Source organism: Palaemon carinicauda, chromosome 13 (assembly GCF_036898095.1).
Source record: "Palaemon carinicauda isolate YSFRI2023 chromosome 13, ASM3689809v2, whole genome shotgun sequence".
NCBI classification, from domain to species: Eukaryota; Metazoa; Arthropoda; class Malacostraca; order Decapoda; family Palaemonidae; genus Palaemon; species Palaemon carinicauda.
Genome location: NC_090737.1, coordinates 100,548,342 through 100,567,103, shown reverse-complemented (window position 1 = coordinate 100,567,103; position 18,762 = coordinate 100,548,342). Strand labels below are relative to the sequence as shown.

Here is an 18,762-nt window from a genome sequence, read left to right as displayed (position 1 = left end):
AGCGCTGTTCTGCGCTGCGGGGAGGGGAACACGAAGGTGGCTTGACCGCCAGAGTCCCTAATGTAATTAGGGCGCGAACGTGTTGGAGAACGGTGAGCCGAACGCGCTGATGATCGCGCGAAAAGCACAGTTCTGGGTAGCGCGTGAATAAAACGTGCGTAGCAGGATAACCGCGCTCGCACACACGCGTACCCGCGTGAGTGTGGGCGTATCGGCGATCGCGCGGGGGGAACCATTGGTGCCCACGTGGACGATCCCCGCGCTCCGCGCATATGAAGATCATCGGCGCTTGCACGTGAAAGAAGATCGTGGGCAATTGCGTGGGAAACCATCCCACGCGCGGACGATCTTGGCGACAGAAGATCGCCGGTGCTTGAGCGCCGTCGGCGATTGCGCGTGGGAAACCATCCCATGGGCGGAAGAAATAACGCGGACGATCTTCGGCGTCTACGCGTGTACGAAGATCGCCGGCACTAGCGCGGGAGAAGATCGTCGGTGATAGTGGGCGGGAAACCATCGGTGCCCGCGCGCGTACGATTTCCGGCTATGTAAGACTATCGTTGGCGATCACGCGAGCGCGGACGATCGTCGGCGCTCACGCGTGTGTGAAGATCGTCGGCGCTCACGCGCGAGAGAAGATAGTCGGTGATCACGCGCGGGAAACCCTTGGCAACCACGCGCGGGAAACCCTCGGCGACCAGGCGTGGACGATCTACGACGATCGCGCACTGGCAACCATCCCATGCGTGGACAAGTGGAAAACCGTGCGCAGATAATCCGCGATGATCACGTGAGTCTCGATGATCGCGCGCGGGAAACTATCCCGCGCACGGAACGACCTTCGACGCTTATGTGCATTATGAAGATTGTCGGCTAACTGTCTTCGACGATCGCGCGCGGACGGACCTCAAAGATCGCGTGCGGGAAGCCATCCCGCGCGTGGGACAATCTTCGGCTCTTACGCGCGTTATGAAGGTCGTCGGCACTTGCGTGTCTAGCGCGTATCAGGAGATCGTCGGCGCTTGCGCGTCTAGCGCGTATCAGGAGATCGTCGGCTAACGATCTTTGACGATCGCGAGAGGAAGGGCCTCAAAGATCGCGCGCGGGAAGCCATCCCGCGCGTGGGACAATCTTCGGCTCTTACGCGCGTTATGAAGGTCGTCGGCACTTGCGTGTCTAGCGCGTATCAGGAGATCGTCGGCGCTTGCGCGTCTAGCGCGTATCAGGAGATCGTCGGCTAACGATCTTTGACGATCGCGAGAGGAAGGGCCTCGGAGATCGCGCGCGGGAAACCCTCCCGCGCGCGGACGATCTTCGGCGCTTAAGCGCGAGAGAAGATCGTCGGCCCTCGTGCGTCTAGAACGCAATAGCGTTATGAAGATCGTCGGTGCTTGTGCGGCTAGCAGAAGATCATTGGCTAACGATCTTCGACGATCGCGAGCGCGAAACCGCGCGCGGAAGGGCCTCGAAGATCGCGCGCGTGGAACCATCCCGCGCGCGGACGATCTTCGGCGCTTACGCGCGTTAGGAAGGTCGTCGGCGCTTGCGCGTCTAGCGCGTATCAGGAGATCGTCGGCTAACGATCTTTGACGATCGCGAGAGGAAGGGCCTCGGAGATCACGCGCGGGAAACCATCCCGCGCGCGGACGATCATCGGCGCTTAAGCGCGAGAGAAGATCGTCGGCCCACGTGCGTCTAGAACGCAATAGCGTTATGAAGATCGTCGGCTAACGATCTTCGACGATCGCGAGCGAGAAACCGCGAGCGGAAGGGCCTCGAAGATCGCGCGCGTGAAACCATCCTGCACGCGGACGATCTTCGGCACTTACGCACGAGTGAAGATCATCGGCCCTTGTGCGTCTAGAATGAATTAAAGGGCCTCGAAGATCGCACGCGGGAAACCATCCCGTACGCGGACGATCTTCGGCGCTTACTCGCGAGTGAAGTTCGTCGGCCCTTGTGCGTCTAGAATGCAACAGAAGATCGTCGGAGAGAGTGCGTACGCGCGCTAGGTTGAAGGATCAGCTAAATTGTAGATCAGGAACTGGGATGTGTCCCTAAAGAGGGAGGGCATCCCCTGAAGAGGAACAAGGCAGGTCTGTTTCAGAGCCGACGATCAACTGGAAGTACTGCTAAACACTCCGAGGAGTGGTCTCTGTGAGGGACCTTTCCCGCGAACGGGAGAGGTGTCCTTCGTAGAAGAGACTTGGAGACACCGCAGGCTGACCGCTGGTGAGCGCCTGTGCGCTATCTCAGGGACTCCAACGATGTGCACTAACGTGCAGGGAACGTTGGTAGCAGCCTCCGGAACAGGGTGTCTCTGGAACGCAGTCTCAGGAACAGCAGGAACAGCAGCCGAGCGCTAGCGCATAAGGGGACGTAGGCGCGCAGGGAGTACCTGGCGCTTAAGGGACTTACTCACGGTGTGAGAAAGCCTCTCCTGCCCCGGAGGGAGGAGCCCGTTGGATAACGGGAAGCGTGGGCGCCCAAAGCGCGTAAGCAGTCAGGAACGGATTCGGCAGGTCAGCAGGTCCACTGAGGGCAACTAAAGCTCCGAGACCCCGAAGGGTCAGGGAAAAGGAGAAACCGAAGTGTTAGTGACTGAACAGCAAGCTGCTCCAACAGGAACAATCCTCCGAAGAGGAGTCTCTATGAGTGGCGAACGAGAGAGGTGAGCACTTCGTAGGAGAGACTGGTGATGAAGCCCCAAGGGCTGTAAGATCAGCTGACGTAAACAGGAACAATCCTCCGGGGAGGAGTCTCTGTGAGTGTGCTCTAACGCGAACGGGAGGAGACACTTCGTAGAAGAGACAAAAGAGGTAATCCTCCAAAGAGGAGCCCTTATTGCGGCCTCCCTCGCGAACGCGGGAGGGCAAGACTGATCTTGCAGCTGCTCAGCGCCTTGAGCGTGGCTGCAGAAGCGACCGCTCAGCCCCGAGAGCATAGTCTCTAGTACCATGGTCCGTCCTTGCAACCGCTCAGCCCCTTGAGCAAGATACAAGGGCGGTCACTCAGCCCCAAGAGCATAACCGCCTAAGGACCAGGAAGGGTAAGAAGGGAAGTTAGCTAACTACCCTGGAGGCGAACCTCCTTATCGTTCTAGGATGCATTGAAGAGCTGACAGTAGTCACGGGGGAACCTCTAAGAGAAGGGAACGCCCCAGACGATGTCCTAGAGAGACGGCGGCGACAGCAGACTCCCCAGGCATAAACAGGACAGCTCTGCTTTGAAGGCACACTACAGGCACGAAGAAACAGCATCGTAAACTGGGAAATAAAAATGACAAATTCGAAGATAATTTGTATTTTTCCTAACCATACAAACCTTAGCTATTTACAAAGGGTATTACTTTTAGCGCAGCTGAAATGACGAGCCAAAAATTTTTAACGAGGGTTAATTACCCCCGCACTAGTTAGCGGGGGGTGGGGAAGGGTAGCTTGCTACCCCTCCCCCCTCCACACACCGGTGACTTGCTTCACTTCACTTAGAGGTAGGACTTGACTTGGGGGTCAGGGATGGCGGGCACATATGTGTAAATAGCTAAGGTTTGTATGGTTAGGAAAAATACAAATTATCTTCGAATTTGTCATTTGTTCCGTAACCGAAATACAAACCACGCTATTTACAAAGGGTGACTTACCCCTTAGGAAGGGTGGAAAGTCCTCAGCCTTACTGACTTCGGCTTGCCCGGGGGCTCGATCCCTCAGTGAGCAGCACTAGAGAGAGGGAGCCCCTGTACCTCACAGGTGCCTAGCATCGCTAGGAACGAGTGGCCTACATAAGCAGTGAGGAGGAGAGTGTGACTCGTCCTATGAAGTTGACCTTGAGACCTTCAGATAGGAATTCTAGGATAGGACGTTCCCCATACCACCTCGTCAGGGTATGGGAGACGCAACAGTATTAAGCTTAATACTAGGAGCACAAAGAAGCATGGGTTACCTGCAGAGGTCGAGGTCAGCTATGCAAGGACCAGGATGCTGCTTCCCCAAGAGAGGGGAGAATGAAGAAAGAAGTAAGGGTCAGACATACTCTTTCATTCACGCAGACTAAGACCGGGTAACAACGCCCTCAACCTACTGCTACTTGTCCAAAAAGGAGCCTGAGGTTAGACCAGCTGTTGTGCAGCCACCACAGGGCAGATAGAGAACGTATCGAGGCTCCTGTGGGTCATGTCTTGCAGGTAGTGGGCTGTGAAGGTCGTTTGACGCTTCCAGACCCCAGCTTGAAGTACCTGCGTCACAGAGAAGTTTCTCTTGAAGGCCAGGGATGTAGCAATACCCCTGACATCGTGGGCCCGAGGGCGACGTGACGGAGGAGGGTCAGGATTCAGGGCATGGTGGATAACCCTTCGAATCCAAGCTGAGATGGTGTTCCTGGTGACCCTCCTCTTTGTCCTGCCTGTGCTCACAAACAAAGCTCGCACATGAGGACGGACTGCAGCCGTTCTCTTCAAGTAGTACCTCAGACACCTCACTGGACATAGTAGCAGCTAGTCTGGGTCGTTTGTTACAGAACGGAGACTCGCAATCCTGAAAGAGTCGAACCGAGGATCCGGCACTCCAGGATTCTGAGTCTTGGCCACAAACTCAGGGACGAACCTGAACGTTACCTCCCCCCATCCCCTTGAATGGGCGATGTCGTACGAGAGACCATGAAGTTCACTAACTCGCTTGGCCGAGGCCAAGGCGAGTAGGAAAGCCGTCTTCCAAGACAGGTGGCGATCGGAGGCCTGGCGTAATGGCTCGAAGGGAGGTCTCTTGAGAGACCTGAGGACTCGAACCACGTTCCAAGGAGGGGGTCTCACTTCCGACTGGGGGCAGGTAAGCTCATAGCTACGTATGAGTAAAGAGAGTTCTAGCGACAAAGAAATATCCACGCCCTTCAATCTGAGGGCCAAGCTTAAGGCTGAGCGATAGCCTTTCACCGCCGAGACAGAAAGGCGCATTTCTTCTCGCAGATACACAAGGAAGTCCGCTATTGCTGGAATAGTGGCATCGAGTGGAGAGATACCCCTTCCACGACACCAACCACAAAAGACTCTCCACTTCGCTTGGTAGACTCCCTCAGAGGACCTTCGCAGGTACCGAGACATTCTCTCCGCAACCTGTTGCGAAAAGCCTCTCTCCGCGAGGAGACGCTGGATAGTCTCCAGGCGTGAAGCTGAAGCGAGGCTACGGCCCTGTGAGGGACACCGGAGTGGGGTTGTCTGAGAAGCTCGTGTCGTGGAGGAAGCTCCCTTGGGAGTTCCGTCAGGAGTTGCAGAAGGTCCGGAAACCATTCCGCGTGATGCCATATCGGAGCTAACTAGAGTCATGGAACAGTTGACCGATAGTCTGGTCCTGTTGAGCACCCTTCTCATCAGACAGAATGGTGGGAAGGCGTACACGTCGATGTTGTCCCACCGTTGCTGGAAAGCATCTTGCCAGAGTGCCTTGGGGTCCGGGACTGGTGAGCAGTACAGGGGCAGCTTGAAGTTCAAGGCTGTCGCGAACAAGTCCACCGTCGGGGAACCCCACAAAGTCAGGACTTTGTTGGCTATCTGAGGATCCAAAGACCACTCGGGACTCACTATCTGCGAAGCCCTGCTCAGACTGTCAGCGAGCACATTCCTCTTGCCAGGAATGAAGCGAGCTGATAGTGTTATCGAGTGGGTTTCGGTCCACCTCAGAGTCTCTACTGCAAGATGGGATAGCTGTTGCAAAAAAGTGCCTCCCTGCTTGTTGATATAAGCCACTACCGTGGTGTTGTCGCTCATCACCACCACGGAGTGACCCGCCAGGGACCGTTGGAACTGCTGAAGAGCCAGAAAGACGGCCTTCAATTCTAGCAGGTTGATGTGTAGGCACTTTTCTGATTCTGACCAAAGGCCTGAGGCCCTCTGGTTCAGAGCGTGCGCCCCCCACCCTTCTTTTGACGCGTCCGAAAACAGAGTCAATTCCGGGGGGAGGACGAGAAGACTCACTCCCTTCCGCAGGTTCTCGTCGGCCAGCCACCACCGCAAGTCCGTCTGTTCCTGAGACCCCATTGGGATCAGAATGTCCGGGGAATCGGATCCTTGATACCACCGGGACTTGAGCCGCCATTGAAGCATTGAAGGGATCTCATCCTGAGGCGGCTGTTTGGAACCAGACGGGCCAGGGAGGATAGGTGGCCTAAGAGACGCAACCACGATTGGGCGGGGAGTTCTTTTCGCCTGAGGAAAGGCTCCGCCACCCTCCTCAGCCTTGCTATCCGGTCGTCTGATGGAAAGGCTTTGTGGAGATTGGTGTCTATTAGCATGCCTAGATAAACCAATCGTTGGGACGGCTGCAGAGAGGACTTCTCGAGGTTTACCACGATCCCCAGATCCTGGTAAAGATCCAGAAGCCTGTCTCGGTGCCGAAGAAGGGTCGACTCCGAGTCTGCTAGGATCAGCCAATCGTCTAGGTAAAGAAGGAGACGAATGACGTTCCTGTGCGCCCAAGATGAAATCAGGGTGAACACTCTGGTGAACACCTGAGGAGCTGTGGAGAGACCGAAACACAGCACCTTGAACTGGTAGATCTTGTTGTCTAGGCAGAATCTCAGGTACTTCCTGGAAGACGGATGGATTGGGATCTGGAAGTACGCGTCCTTTAGATCCAGTGTACATATGAAGTCTTGTGGTCTCACCGCAAATCTGACCGTGTCTGCTGTCTCCATGCTGAACCGGGTTTGTTTGACAAACCTGTTCAGAGCTGAGAGATCGATGACGGGTCTCCAGCCTCCAGTAGCATTCTTTAAAAGAAAGAGTCAACTGAAGAAGCCTGGGGAGCCGTCCACGACCTCCTGGAGAGCACTCTTCTCGAACATGGTCTCGACTTCGGCCTGAAGGGCCAGCCCCTTTGCCGATCCCATGGCATAGGAGCTCAACGACACTGGATTCGCTGTCAGGGGAGGTTGAGATGACGTGAACGGGACGCAATAACCTTGGCCGATCACTGAGACCGTCCAAGCATCGGCCCCGTGTTGCTGCCACCTGCGGACGCAACGCTGAAGGTATCCCCCCACAGGTGGACACGCAGGGGGACTGCCACCCCTAGGGCTTGCGGCCGCGGCCGCCACCTCTAGGAGTCTTGCCTCCCCTGGAGGACTTACCGCCCCTCTTGACCTTGGCTGGAAAGGGCTGGGGCTTAGACACCACTTTCTTAGCTGCCAGTGCCTGTTTGGGAGCCTTACGAGGCTGTTGCTGCTGTTGTGGCGGGGCTGGAGGCTTATAGGGCCGAGTTGTAAGGGCCCTGTGGAGGAGGGAGTCCGTGCTGGATTTCCTCCACCTCTCAGCCGTTCGCTCCAGTCTTGAGGCTCAAACAGGCTCTCCCCCAGAAGGGAAGCATGTCGGAGCCTACACACATCTACGGCGGGGACCTTCGGATGGAATCTCTCGGACACAGCATCGCGACGCTTCAACACCGAGTTGGCCCACAGGGTGGTAACCTGGTGTGCCAAAAACTCGATGGAGCGGGTGCCCGAGAGCAAGAAGGTCTCTAGGGCCTTCCTATTGGTCTCCTTGGACAAGTCCTCCGATCGCAATAGGATGCCCAGAGATCCTAGCCAGAAGTCCAGCCACGAAGTGGCCTGCATGGCACACTTAGCGACCTTCTCGTGGTTAAGGATCTCTGCCGCCGAGAACGACACCTGCCGGGCAGAGAGTTTCTCCAGGGAAACTCCCTTCGCCAGCTCCTCCACAGAGTGATGGAGAGGAAGAGCGAGGTTGTGCTCACCCAGGATCTCGAAATACCTCCTCTGCTGAAGGCGAGGAGGAGGGATAAGCTTGTTCCCGGCAGTGGAACGACTGGAGGAGGCAAGAAGTGCGAACTGAGCATTGGCCCTAGCTCTGGCACTCTTCAGCCCCCGAGACCAGGGCAGAGCTGCACTGGTCTTAGGGGCCTTCCGAACGTCAAACACTTCATCCAGAATCGTGTCTTTGCCTTCACGGGGGGCGATGACTGGATCCATAAGTCTGTTAAGTGTCCTTATCAGGCTTAGGACCTGCCAGAAGGCATGTTCGGACTCTTGCTGTTCTCCTCCCTGCGGGCTGGCAGCTAAGTCTCCTGCCCCAGGAATCTCTTCCTGGGGTGATACGTGGACATTCCCCTGGGTAGTCGTGGGTTCTGACGAATCCTTGCAGAGGATTTAGGGACGGTCTTGGAATCCTTGGGTTCCCTCCTAGGAGGGATACAGGATCCCAACAACGAGGTTCGAGGGGCCCCTTCCTCACGAGACGATTCTCCTGCCTGAAGCGAAGTCTCCCCCCCTGGTGCCGAGGGGAAGACTACCGCCCCACTGGACTCACCTGAGGACGGAAAGGCCTCGTCCACGGGAGAAGGAGAGAGTACTCGTGCAGGAGAAGGGACCTTCGAGACCGACCTCTTGGGAACCAACTTCGCACTAGGGGAAGTCACCACGAAGTCCACTCCTCTCTTTCTCTTCAGCGTAGGAGAGACAGCCGCTGGTTTGTCACCCTGGCCGGCGAGTGCTGGTTTCATAACCCTCACTAACGCCCGTGCCAGCGGACCAAACCAAGTCTGCTGCTCCAAGGACACAGAGTCCGAAATCCTCGCTAAAGAGAAAGGGATTGGGCGATCCTTTGGAGTGGACACGACGGTACCTGCCTGAAAAGAAGGTGGGGAAGAATGCCGTACTGACCTGTCTTCGTCCTGCACTACTAACCTGTGCTTGGATGGAGGTGATCCCGAGTGCCGTCTAGGAGCACGCGTCCCTGCTGCTACCACCGGCTGTGGAATTCGCCGCGAACTATGGTCGCGCGAGGGCGAATAGTCGCGCAGGAGTGCGGGCGAGCGATCGCGCGGGCGCGCAGGTGGATGATCGCGCGGACGCACAGGCGAGCGGTCGCGCGGGTGCACAGGCGAGCGGTCGCGCGGGCGCACAGGCGAGCGGTCGCGCGGGCGAGCGATCGCGCAGGCGAGCAATTGCGCGGGCGAGCGATCGCGCAGGCGAGCGATCGCGCGGGCGTGCAGGCGAGCGATCGCGCGGACGCGCAGGTGAGCGATCGGGCGCGCGATCGCGCGGGCGCGCAGGCGAGCGATCGCGCGGGCGCTCAGGCAGATCGCTGGCGATGTAGATCCACAGGCGATCGATGACGAGCTGGTGAGTGCAGTCGCTCAAGTTGGCGATGGCGCGATGTGGTATGTCGACGCACTGGTGTGCGATGGTGAGCAGCATGCGCAGGTGAATGACCGCGTAATGGTAAGCGATGGCGAGCAGCATGCGCAGGTGAATGATCGCGTGATAGGGTGCGATGGTGATCAGCATCCGCAGGAGGGCGATCGTTCAGGGTTGTGCGATGATGAGCAGCATGCGTAAGCGGGCGATCGTTCAGGGTTGTGCGATGTCGAGCAGCATGTGCAGGTGAATGATCACATGATGGGGTGCGATGGTGATCAGCATCCGCAGGAGGGCGATCGTTCAGGGTTGTGCGATGAGGAGCAGCATGCGTAAGCAGGCGATCGTGCAGGGTCGTGCGATGGCGAGCAGCATGCGCAGGAGGGCGATCGTGCAATGGCGAGCGATGGCGAGCGGCATGTGCAGGCGGGCGATCGCGCGATGGCGAGCTAGAAGCTGGCGAACCATGTTCCTTCAGGAGTGTTGGCGAACGTCAGCGCGTTCGTTGTCGCTGTTGAATAGGCGATATTAAGATCGCATGTGCGCGCTGGAAAGCAGGTGAACGCTGGCGCGTAGGTGATCGCTGGCGAGCTGGTGATCGCTGGCGAGCAGAAGGTCGACGCGTGTCCTGTGAGAGGACAGGCGGCGCGGCGCGTTCACGAGCAGGAACGGGAAGATCGCTGGCGCGTTGGCGAACATGAGTTTCTGACACACGCGCAGCACGATGTTGCGTAGCCACAGGACCAGGCAGATGGTGAGCAGGGAGTACAGCAGGAACTAAAGGGTGGTCAGAGACCGCAGGGCGATGGTCCTCAAATGAGCGCTGACGCTCGGAAGAGAGCTGACGAGCAGGAGAGCGCTGGCGAGGGGGGCGAACATCAGGAGAGAGCCGACGAGCAGGTGCGCGTCGGCGAGCAGGAGATCGTCGACGAGCAGGAGAGCGCTGGCGAGCAGGAGATCGCTGGCGAACAGGTGAGCGCTGGCGAGCAGGAGAGCGCTGGCGAGGAGGAGAGTGCTTGTGCGCTAGCACTGCTCGCGTAAGGGAAGAATCCCTTAGCCCCGAAGGGACCGTTGCCCGTCGGGTGACGAGTTCTCCAGAAGGCGAAGATCCGGCAGGAGATGGTGAGCGGTCTGCAAAGAGGTTCAAGGAGGGCGGAGCAGTAGGTTGAGGCTGACGAGGAGAGTCCCCCCCGGAGGAGGAAGACCCAAAAAGGCATCTCCTAGTCTCCCTGTAAGGGGAAGGGAGGCCCTTGTGGCGTAGAGGGCGGTGAGCCTTACGGCGGAGGCGGCCTCGGGGGAGATCGTCGGGACCATCGGTCCTCCGAAGGGGAGTCTCCGTCAAAACACTTCCCTCAGAAGGAAGCTGAGCAGCAGTCGAGACCGAAGGACTCACTTCCCCCTTCGAAGGATGTACGGAAGGAGGAGGAGAGCCTAGAGCACCATCACCAGCAACAGCACCTGCGGCGGAAGGCCCAGCCACGTCGGAGGCCTCTGTCACCACGACGTCGACAATAGACATAGGGTCTACCTCTGCTACCACCGGCGACTGCTTAACAGCGGCCCCCAACGAGACAAGGTCAATAAGAGCGACCCTGGAGGGCAACCCCTTAAGCCCCAGGGACGACCAAATCTGTAAAAGATCATCACTGGATAAGGCATTATTAATAACCTCCCCCGGGGAGGAGGGGGAACCGCCTCGCTATGGGAGGCGACGCCCTCTCCCCCCACCGAAGGTAGGGAAACAGAACAAGGGCCTGCGCTCCCACTCGGACGACTCTCCTTAGGAGGCGGCCGAGGGGGAGCTTCGGAGGAGGTTTGGGCGGCGGAGGAAGAGTCCCGAGAACCTTCCTCCTTCAAGGCTAACCCCGGAGGAGAACGGTCTCTCTTGGACTTCTTCTTACGCCGACGGCCAAACCTCTCCCACTGGGAGGCAGACCACTCCCTGCACTCACGGCACATGTTATCCTGGTCACACCGTCGGCCCCGACATTGAGGGCAGAGGGTGTGTGGATCCGTATTAATGTCCGACATGAAAGTCCCACAAGGACGGCCGGCAACTCCAGGGCATGTACGCATAGTAAAGAAAATAACTGAAGGTCAACTTCCAACCAACACACACGCTGAAAAGAAAAAGCAGAAAATTAAAGGCTGTCACGAAGGCGATGAGCAGACTCGTCTGATCACCGCCGAGCCAAAAGTGAAGAGAAGCAAGTCACCGGTGTGTGGAGGGGGGAGGGGTAGCAAGCTACCCTTCCCCACCCCCCGCTAACTAGCGCGGGGGTAATTAACCCTCGTTAAAAACTTTTGGCTCGTCATTTCAGCTGCGCTAAAAGTAATACCCTTTGTAAATAGCGTGGTTTGTATTTCGGTTACGGAACAAATGAATAATTATTTAACAGAAATTCCCAAGAGTGAAACTCCGAAGAGAAACCCCGAGGGAAAGTAAAACATAACAAAAGTAGGTATGCGCCCTGACATGCACAGGTGAGGGGGGTGACGAAAACTTAACAAAACAGAATTATAACAACTATAAATATGCAACTGACTTTGAATGTTCTAAGGAACACAGACCCCCGAAGGGGCATGTTCCCCGAGTTGAAAAGTTAAAAATACAATTATATTCATAAAAACAATTGAGACAAAACGAAATAGCGACTCGCGTCCGAGAAGCTATCGTAGCCGTAGTACGGAGTAAGAGGTGAACGACCTCGAGAGAGGGGCCGTACTCCACGAAGGCAACCATGGTGGCCTAGGAGTGAACGGCCGTGACCAAGAAGAGAATCGTGGTGGCCTAGACTAAGCCGGCGATCACTCTCGTAGACGTACACAACACACACCGCACAACACTGAAAGCAAAGGAAACTTACTATTTTCTATACACAAGAATATATATAAACACCAATAATGTTTAAATATATTAAGTATAAGAAAAGGTAAGTTAAAAAGACAAAACAATAATGGCCGTCAATTGAGGATGGGAGCGGAGACATCCGATCGCCATCCGAGCCAAAAGTAAAGTGAGCCTTTCACCGGTGTGTGTGAGGGGGAGGGGTAGCAAGCTACCCCTCCCTACCCCCCGCTAACTAGCAGAGGGGTAGTGAACCCTCGTTAAAATTCTTATGGCTCGTCATTCAGCTACGCCGAAGAAATTACCCCATGTAAATAGCGTGGTTTGTATTTCAGTTACAGGACAAACCCTTATTAAATAGCATGGTTTGTATGTCAGTTACGGAACAAATTACAGTACAGTATATACACATTGGTAGTCTCAAAATCAGTATAAATAACTTACTGAATGTAAGAATATAAATATCCCAATGGAAATGAATAAATTAGGAGACATACTTGTTCAACAGTCTTTGGTAGCCAAGAGCTGACCTGATGTAAAGAATTCCTTAAATATGACCTTATAGGAAGGGGGTTGTAATTTATAATAATGTATGGGGACTTTGTAGTTAGTTGGGACGGACTGGGTCAGTAATAAAAAATGTTGGTAAATATTCACTATAGCACAATATTCCTAATGAAGCTTTTCCAATCAAAAAAAAAAAAAAAAACATTTTCCTATAGAAAAATGAATGTTTTCTTGAAATATTACACTTATTTTCTCTGCAAATAATAACTTACTTATTTAACAAATACTAATGAATGGGGTTAGCGTGCGCAGCTCAGAATGTACCTCTTGTTAGTACATAGGAGCTTGATGTTTTTCCTTTTTCGCTCGTTCACGGCAGAGCAAAAACCATTAGATTTCTAAAAAGTATCCCCATGCTTAGACAGCATTTCAACAACAAATAAACCTAAAACCCATTAGACCATTTAAGAACGGGGATATTTTTTAGCAATCTAATGATTTATGCTTGGCTGTGCGCTCGCTGTGTAATGACAAGCGGCACATACTGAGCTGGACACGCGGAGCCTTTGTATATCAGCGGCCACTTCCTCACTCGTTCATTAAAAATGTACATTAGCTAACCTAAACTTTCCCTCATAACCTAACCTACAAGCCATGTCCTTACCTACTTACCTAACGGGGGGGGGGAGGCTTAACACTCACTTGCGACCCCCCCTTACACTGACATATTATACGTTAGACATAACAATACATACAGGTGGCTGCTGTCATACATACATCCAGCACACGCTGAAAAACATTGATTACTGTATTATTTCTTAGTTAAGTTTCTATTTGCAGGGAAAATGTGTAATTTATCGAAGAAAATGGAAGATTTTCAACAAGAGACCTCTTTTTTTAGCGAGAAAAGATTTTCCCGTCCGTAACTATATTACATCCACTTTCCTTATTGAGAAAATCGATTTGACAAGTAATAAGAAACTTTTTGCCTGTCCCAACAACTACATACAACCCCATAACGACTGTTATAAGAGGTCGAAGCTTTAGTATGATCTTAACTTAAAATAAGGTACAATAAAGGGCCTAAATAAGGATAATACACCCAAATCTCATCCATTACCAGCACTCTAATATAAGCTTAAACAATAGAACATACATTCTGAGATAAAGCCAGGACGTCACTCTATTGCAATATAACCTTATTTGGCTACAAATATTACCTAAAATTCCTTTAATTTCACACTTAATTAAATCAACAGCAAATTTCTCAAAACCAAATAACTCGTAGGACACCAAGAAATACAGACTGGGATTCCTGTGTTGTTTACACAGCAAAAGTAACTTAAGTTTGCGAGTTTTGCGGCCACTCTACCACATAGATACTTAGATAGGTGCAAAGCTTCTTCTAACCTCATACTCAGTTGTTACTGTAATGACAAAGATATGATATTTATGCTATAATTCAGATTATTACTTATACCTTAAACAATTTTTTTTTGTAAAAAAAAAATGCTATCTTTTAATTTTTATCTTATTCTACCTTGACACCAGTTGGGATAATGCCTTACTATCATCAGTTTTGGTAACCTATTGTGGTAGGTTTGGTATTTTGGGCCAAGACATGAAGAATAGCACGAGAGAAATTATAGAAGAAATTGAAGAGAGAAAAGAAATGCCAGATGGGTGGGATGAACTAGAAATGTTATCGGTCGGTAAATCTACAGGCAGCAGATTAGATGGTGAATATAGACGAGGACTATTTATTACAAACAGTATCAAAAAAAAAAAAAAAAAAAAAAAACTAAGATTAATGAAAATTAAGGATGCAATTAATGACAAGATAGGCAACTTGGGTTGGGATAGAGGTAGGTAAACAGCAGATCACCTTATGCACATTTAATGATATTACAGATTATAATCATTACTTAGGAACCTCAACATGCATATGGTTTGGGGAGGTAGTAGTGTTTCGATCAACTTTGCTTGAAAGACTGTATTAAAGAATTGAGTAAGATGGTAGGGAACGATGATATAAGATGATCTATAAACTTAATGAGAAGTTAAATAAAATTATTAAGAGTCCTGTCGAATATACAGAAGAAATTAACAAGGAAATGTAAGACAGGGAACAATTTTTGGATCAAAATTATATTCAATTGTTACGGACAAAGTTAATTCTGTAAGTGAGAAGACGATAACATTGATTAGAAAAAATAGGATAGAAGCCCTGGTTTATGATAACGTTTCTGAGCAACAACAAATACAAAGTAGAAAGAGCTATAAGCAACTGCCAAAATTTGGAAGAACTAAAGAAATTTACTTTTAGCACCAGTCAACAGAAGTCAGCGGTGTTAGTAATAAGACACAACAGAAAAGGAAAGGTTAATGGAATGGTTGAAAATGGAAGGATAGAAACAGTTAAGTAATACAAATACTTGGGAGAGGTACTAAGAATAGGGAAACCATAGTCTTAGCATAAGTAATAAGGGAAGCAAAATAGAATACATGGTGCAAGAAGTTAGGAAGTATGGAGACTGTAACAGAGTAGGAGATTTGGCGCATTGCTTGTGAGAATAAAGATTCATGAAACAGCAGCAGCACCTGTAACATTTGCAAACATTGAGACACGGAGTGTAATAAAAAAAAAAAAAAAAAAAACGAAATGAAAGAACTAGAGGGGATATAGTACAAGATCTTAGGAGGAAGGTTTGAACACGTTGCAACCACACCTTACTGGGGGCTAATAGCAGAAACAAGAATATGGCCCATTGAAATTACCGGTAGTGATAGTTAAGTTCCTGATTCCTGGTTCCTAATTGCTCACTTAGCAAAATAAGTTTGTGGGCACTCTATCGAATTTGGATAGGAGCAAAGCTTCCAAGCTTATTCTTATTATTGCAATTAAGCTTATGTTACCTGTACCATAAATGAATTAAAAATGAAATTCTCAATCTTTCCTATTATCCCATCCTGTCTTGAAATCAGATAGGACAACACCTTTCTATCATTAGTTTTGGTAACCTATTGTGCTCAGTTTGAACTTTTTAAATTTTGCTTTCATTTGCATTGCCCTACTTACAAATGCAATCAGATCCCTGCTAGGATTTTGCAACGTACCCATACTTATATCTAGTTTCATTAAGTGTCCAAATTTGGGGCATGAAAATAAATGTTCAGTACTATCTTCTTCCTCTCGGCACAGGTCACACAAATGACCTGCATAATTTCCCCCAGAAATTTGCTTTTAAATTGAGCATACTTAATTTTGTCTTCATTACAAGGGATATAAGGTTGTGGGCCATTTCTTTCTATAAATCTTAATCTTTTTATCGCTTTCTTTTATTTATTCAATAGTTTCTTCTATTTTTTCCATAATTCTTTTCTTGACTTCTTTTTTTCAGTGTCCTTTTCCCCCAACTTCGTATTTCGCAAACTTCCATTCCATATTTACTACAGGTTTCTTCTATGCTTTTACTCCAGCATTTTCCATAAGGGTTCTTCAACTGATCCTCAGTTATCTCTCTTACTAGTCTTTTTTTATCTGAGTTTATGATGTCATGGAAGAGCATTAATTTTTTATATTCTATTCTGCAAGACAACGGTAATATTCCTGGAGATAGAGGAAGACCAAATAAGAGAACCATATGAGGAATTATTATTATTATTATCAAATGCTAAGCTACAACCCTAGTTGGAAAAGCAGGATGTTATATGCCCAGGGGCTCCAACAGGGAAAATAGCCCAGTGAGGAAAGGAAATAAGGAAAATAAAATATTTAAAGAATAGTAACAACATTAAAATGAATATTTCCTATATGAGCTTTAAAAACTATAACAAATCAAGAGGAAGAGAAACTAGATACAACACTGTGCCCGAGTGTACCCTCAAGCATGAGAACTCTAACCCAAGACAGTGGAATACCATGGTATAGAGGCTATGGCACTACCCAAGACTAGAGAACAATGGTTTGATTTTGGAGTGTCCTTCTCCTAGAAGAGCTGCTTACCATAGCTAAAGAGCCTCTTCTACCCTTACCAAGAGGAAAGTAGCCACTGAAATTAGAGTGCAGTAGTTAACCCCTTGAGAGAAGAAGAACAGTTTAGTAATCTCAGTGTTGTCGGGTGTATGAGGACAGAGGAGAATCTGTAAAGAATAGGCTAGACTATTCGGTGTGTGTGTAGGCAAAAGGAAAGAACCGTAACCAGAGAGAAAGGTCCTATGTAGTACTGTCTGGCCAGTCAAAGGACCCCTAAGTCTCTAGCGGTAGTATCTCAACGGGCGGTTGGTTCCCTGCCAACCTACTACCTCGTAATGCTGGGGAAAAAGTATTATAGAAATCTGACGCAAAAAAAAAAAAAATAATAATAATGATATTAACATTGAAGAAGTAAAAAAAGTATAAAAAGCAAGAACTCAGGAAAGAAATGAAAATTAAAGTGGCAAATGAAATTAAAAGAAAATGGAAGAAAGGAGAGCAGAAATGGCAACGATGAGGTTTGTAAATGATAATAGCAGAAGAGATTACATAGGAGAACTCAACACCAAGGAAGCAGTAATAACTATGTAAACAAGGTTGAATATGATAGGTTTGAAATAATTATAGAAACAAAAATGAAAAGGAAAGGTTTCAAAGGTTATGTAGTGAGGTAGATGATATAACTGAGCACATGTAAAGAATTAAGAAAATATAGAGGCGATGGCTTAGAATTAAGGAAGTTGGAAACACCAAGTAAAGAAGATGTCTGATATATTAGACAGGCCCTGGAAGTTAGAAGTAAAAGTATGCAAATTGAGCTGTATGTGTAGGAGGTAACCGATGACAATGAATTTTCTGCAGATTGCAGCGCTTTGCACCTACTACGCTTCTTCTAGTAGTATGCCCACAATCACAGTTTTGTGGAGAGCAACGAAGAACCTGTAACAAAAAAAAAAGAAAAAAAAAAGAAAAAAAAATGTTACAAGAGGATTGCAGAAAGTACAAGGGACAACATGAAACCTTGATTGAGGAAGTAACGGAAAACCAGCAATCGATATGAAATCTAAACTCAATGATTACAGATTTAGTGGACTTGAATGAAAGAATGCTATATGAGAACATTAAGGTAGGTAGTAGGTTGGCCAGGGTACCAGCCGCCTGTTGAAATACTACCGCTAGAGAGTTATCGGGTCCTTTGACTGGTCAGACAGTACTACATTGGATCTTTCTCTCTGGTTACGGTTCTTTCCGTTTGCCTACACACACACACACCGAATAGTCTGGCCTATTCTTTACAGTTTCTCCTCTGTCCTCATACACGTGACAACACTGAGATTACCAAACAATTCTTCTTCACCCAAGCGGTTAACTACTGCACTGTAATTGTTCAGTGGCTATTTTCCTCTTGGTAAGGGTAGAAGAGAATCTTGAGCTATATGGTAAGCAGCTCTTCTAGGAGAAGGACACTCCAAAATCAAACAATTGTTCTCTAGTCTGGGGTAGTCCCATAGCCTCTGTACCATAGTCTTCCACTGTCTTGGGCTAGAGTTCTCCTGCTTGAGGGTACACTCAGGCACACTATTCTATCTAATTTCTCTTCCTCTTGTTTTGTCAAAGTTTTTATAGTTTATATAGGAAATATTTATTTCAACGTTGTTACTGTTCTTAAAATATTTTATTTTTCTTTGTTTCCTTTCCTCACTAGACTGTTTTCCCTGTTGCGGCCCCTGGGCTAATAGCATCCTGCTTTTCCAACCAGGGTTGTAGCTTAGCAATTAATAATAATAATAATAATAATAATAATTATAATAATAATAATAATAATAATAATAATAATAATAATGATGAAAGAAGATACTAAGGACTCGGGCAATATCATAAAAGAATAATTAGGAAATTTAAGTGCAGTGGATGAGCATGAACACGAGAGGAGAAAAGAACAGATTGAAAGAAATTTGCAAATTGATTATACTTAGCATGAGGAAGAAGATCAAGATAGAAGAAAGAAAAATTAAAACAAACAAGATATAGTAATTGATGAACAAAGAGGAACAAATTGTAGAAATTATGAGAATATGCCATTTAGAAAAAATAAGATAAATAAAGAATGCAAGTACTTTGCTGCTGGGAAATGTTGCCTAGGCACTGAGTGTAGTATTTTACCATTGAAAATAATATAAAAGTAGTAATGGAAAAAAAATAATTTGCAGGAAGAATGAGATAGGGAAATGCCATTGGGTAGAAACTTGTAAATTTTGGCATAAGCCAAGTACAATAAGGAAAACTGGAG

At 49.3% G+C, this 18,762-nt stretch overlaps 1 pseudogene; it reads right to left on the bottom strand.

The window, feature by feature from the left end:
• LOC137651727 (zinc finger protein 83 pseudogene) overlaps positions 1-13,852 on the bottom strand; it is a 97,507-nt pseudogene extending 83,655 nt beyond the window's left edge.
• Positions 13,853-18,762: the final 4,910 nt, after the last annotated feature.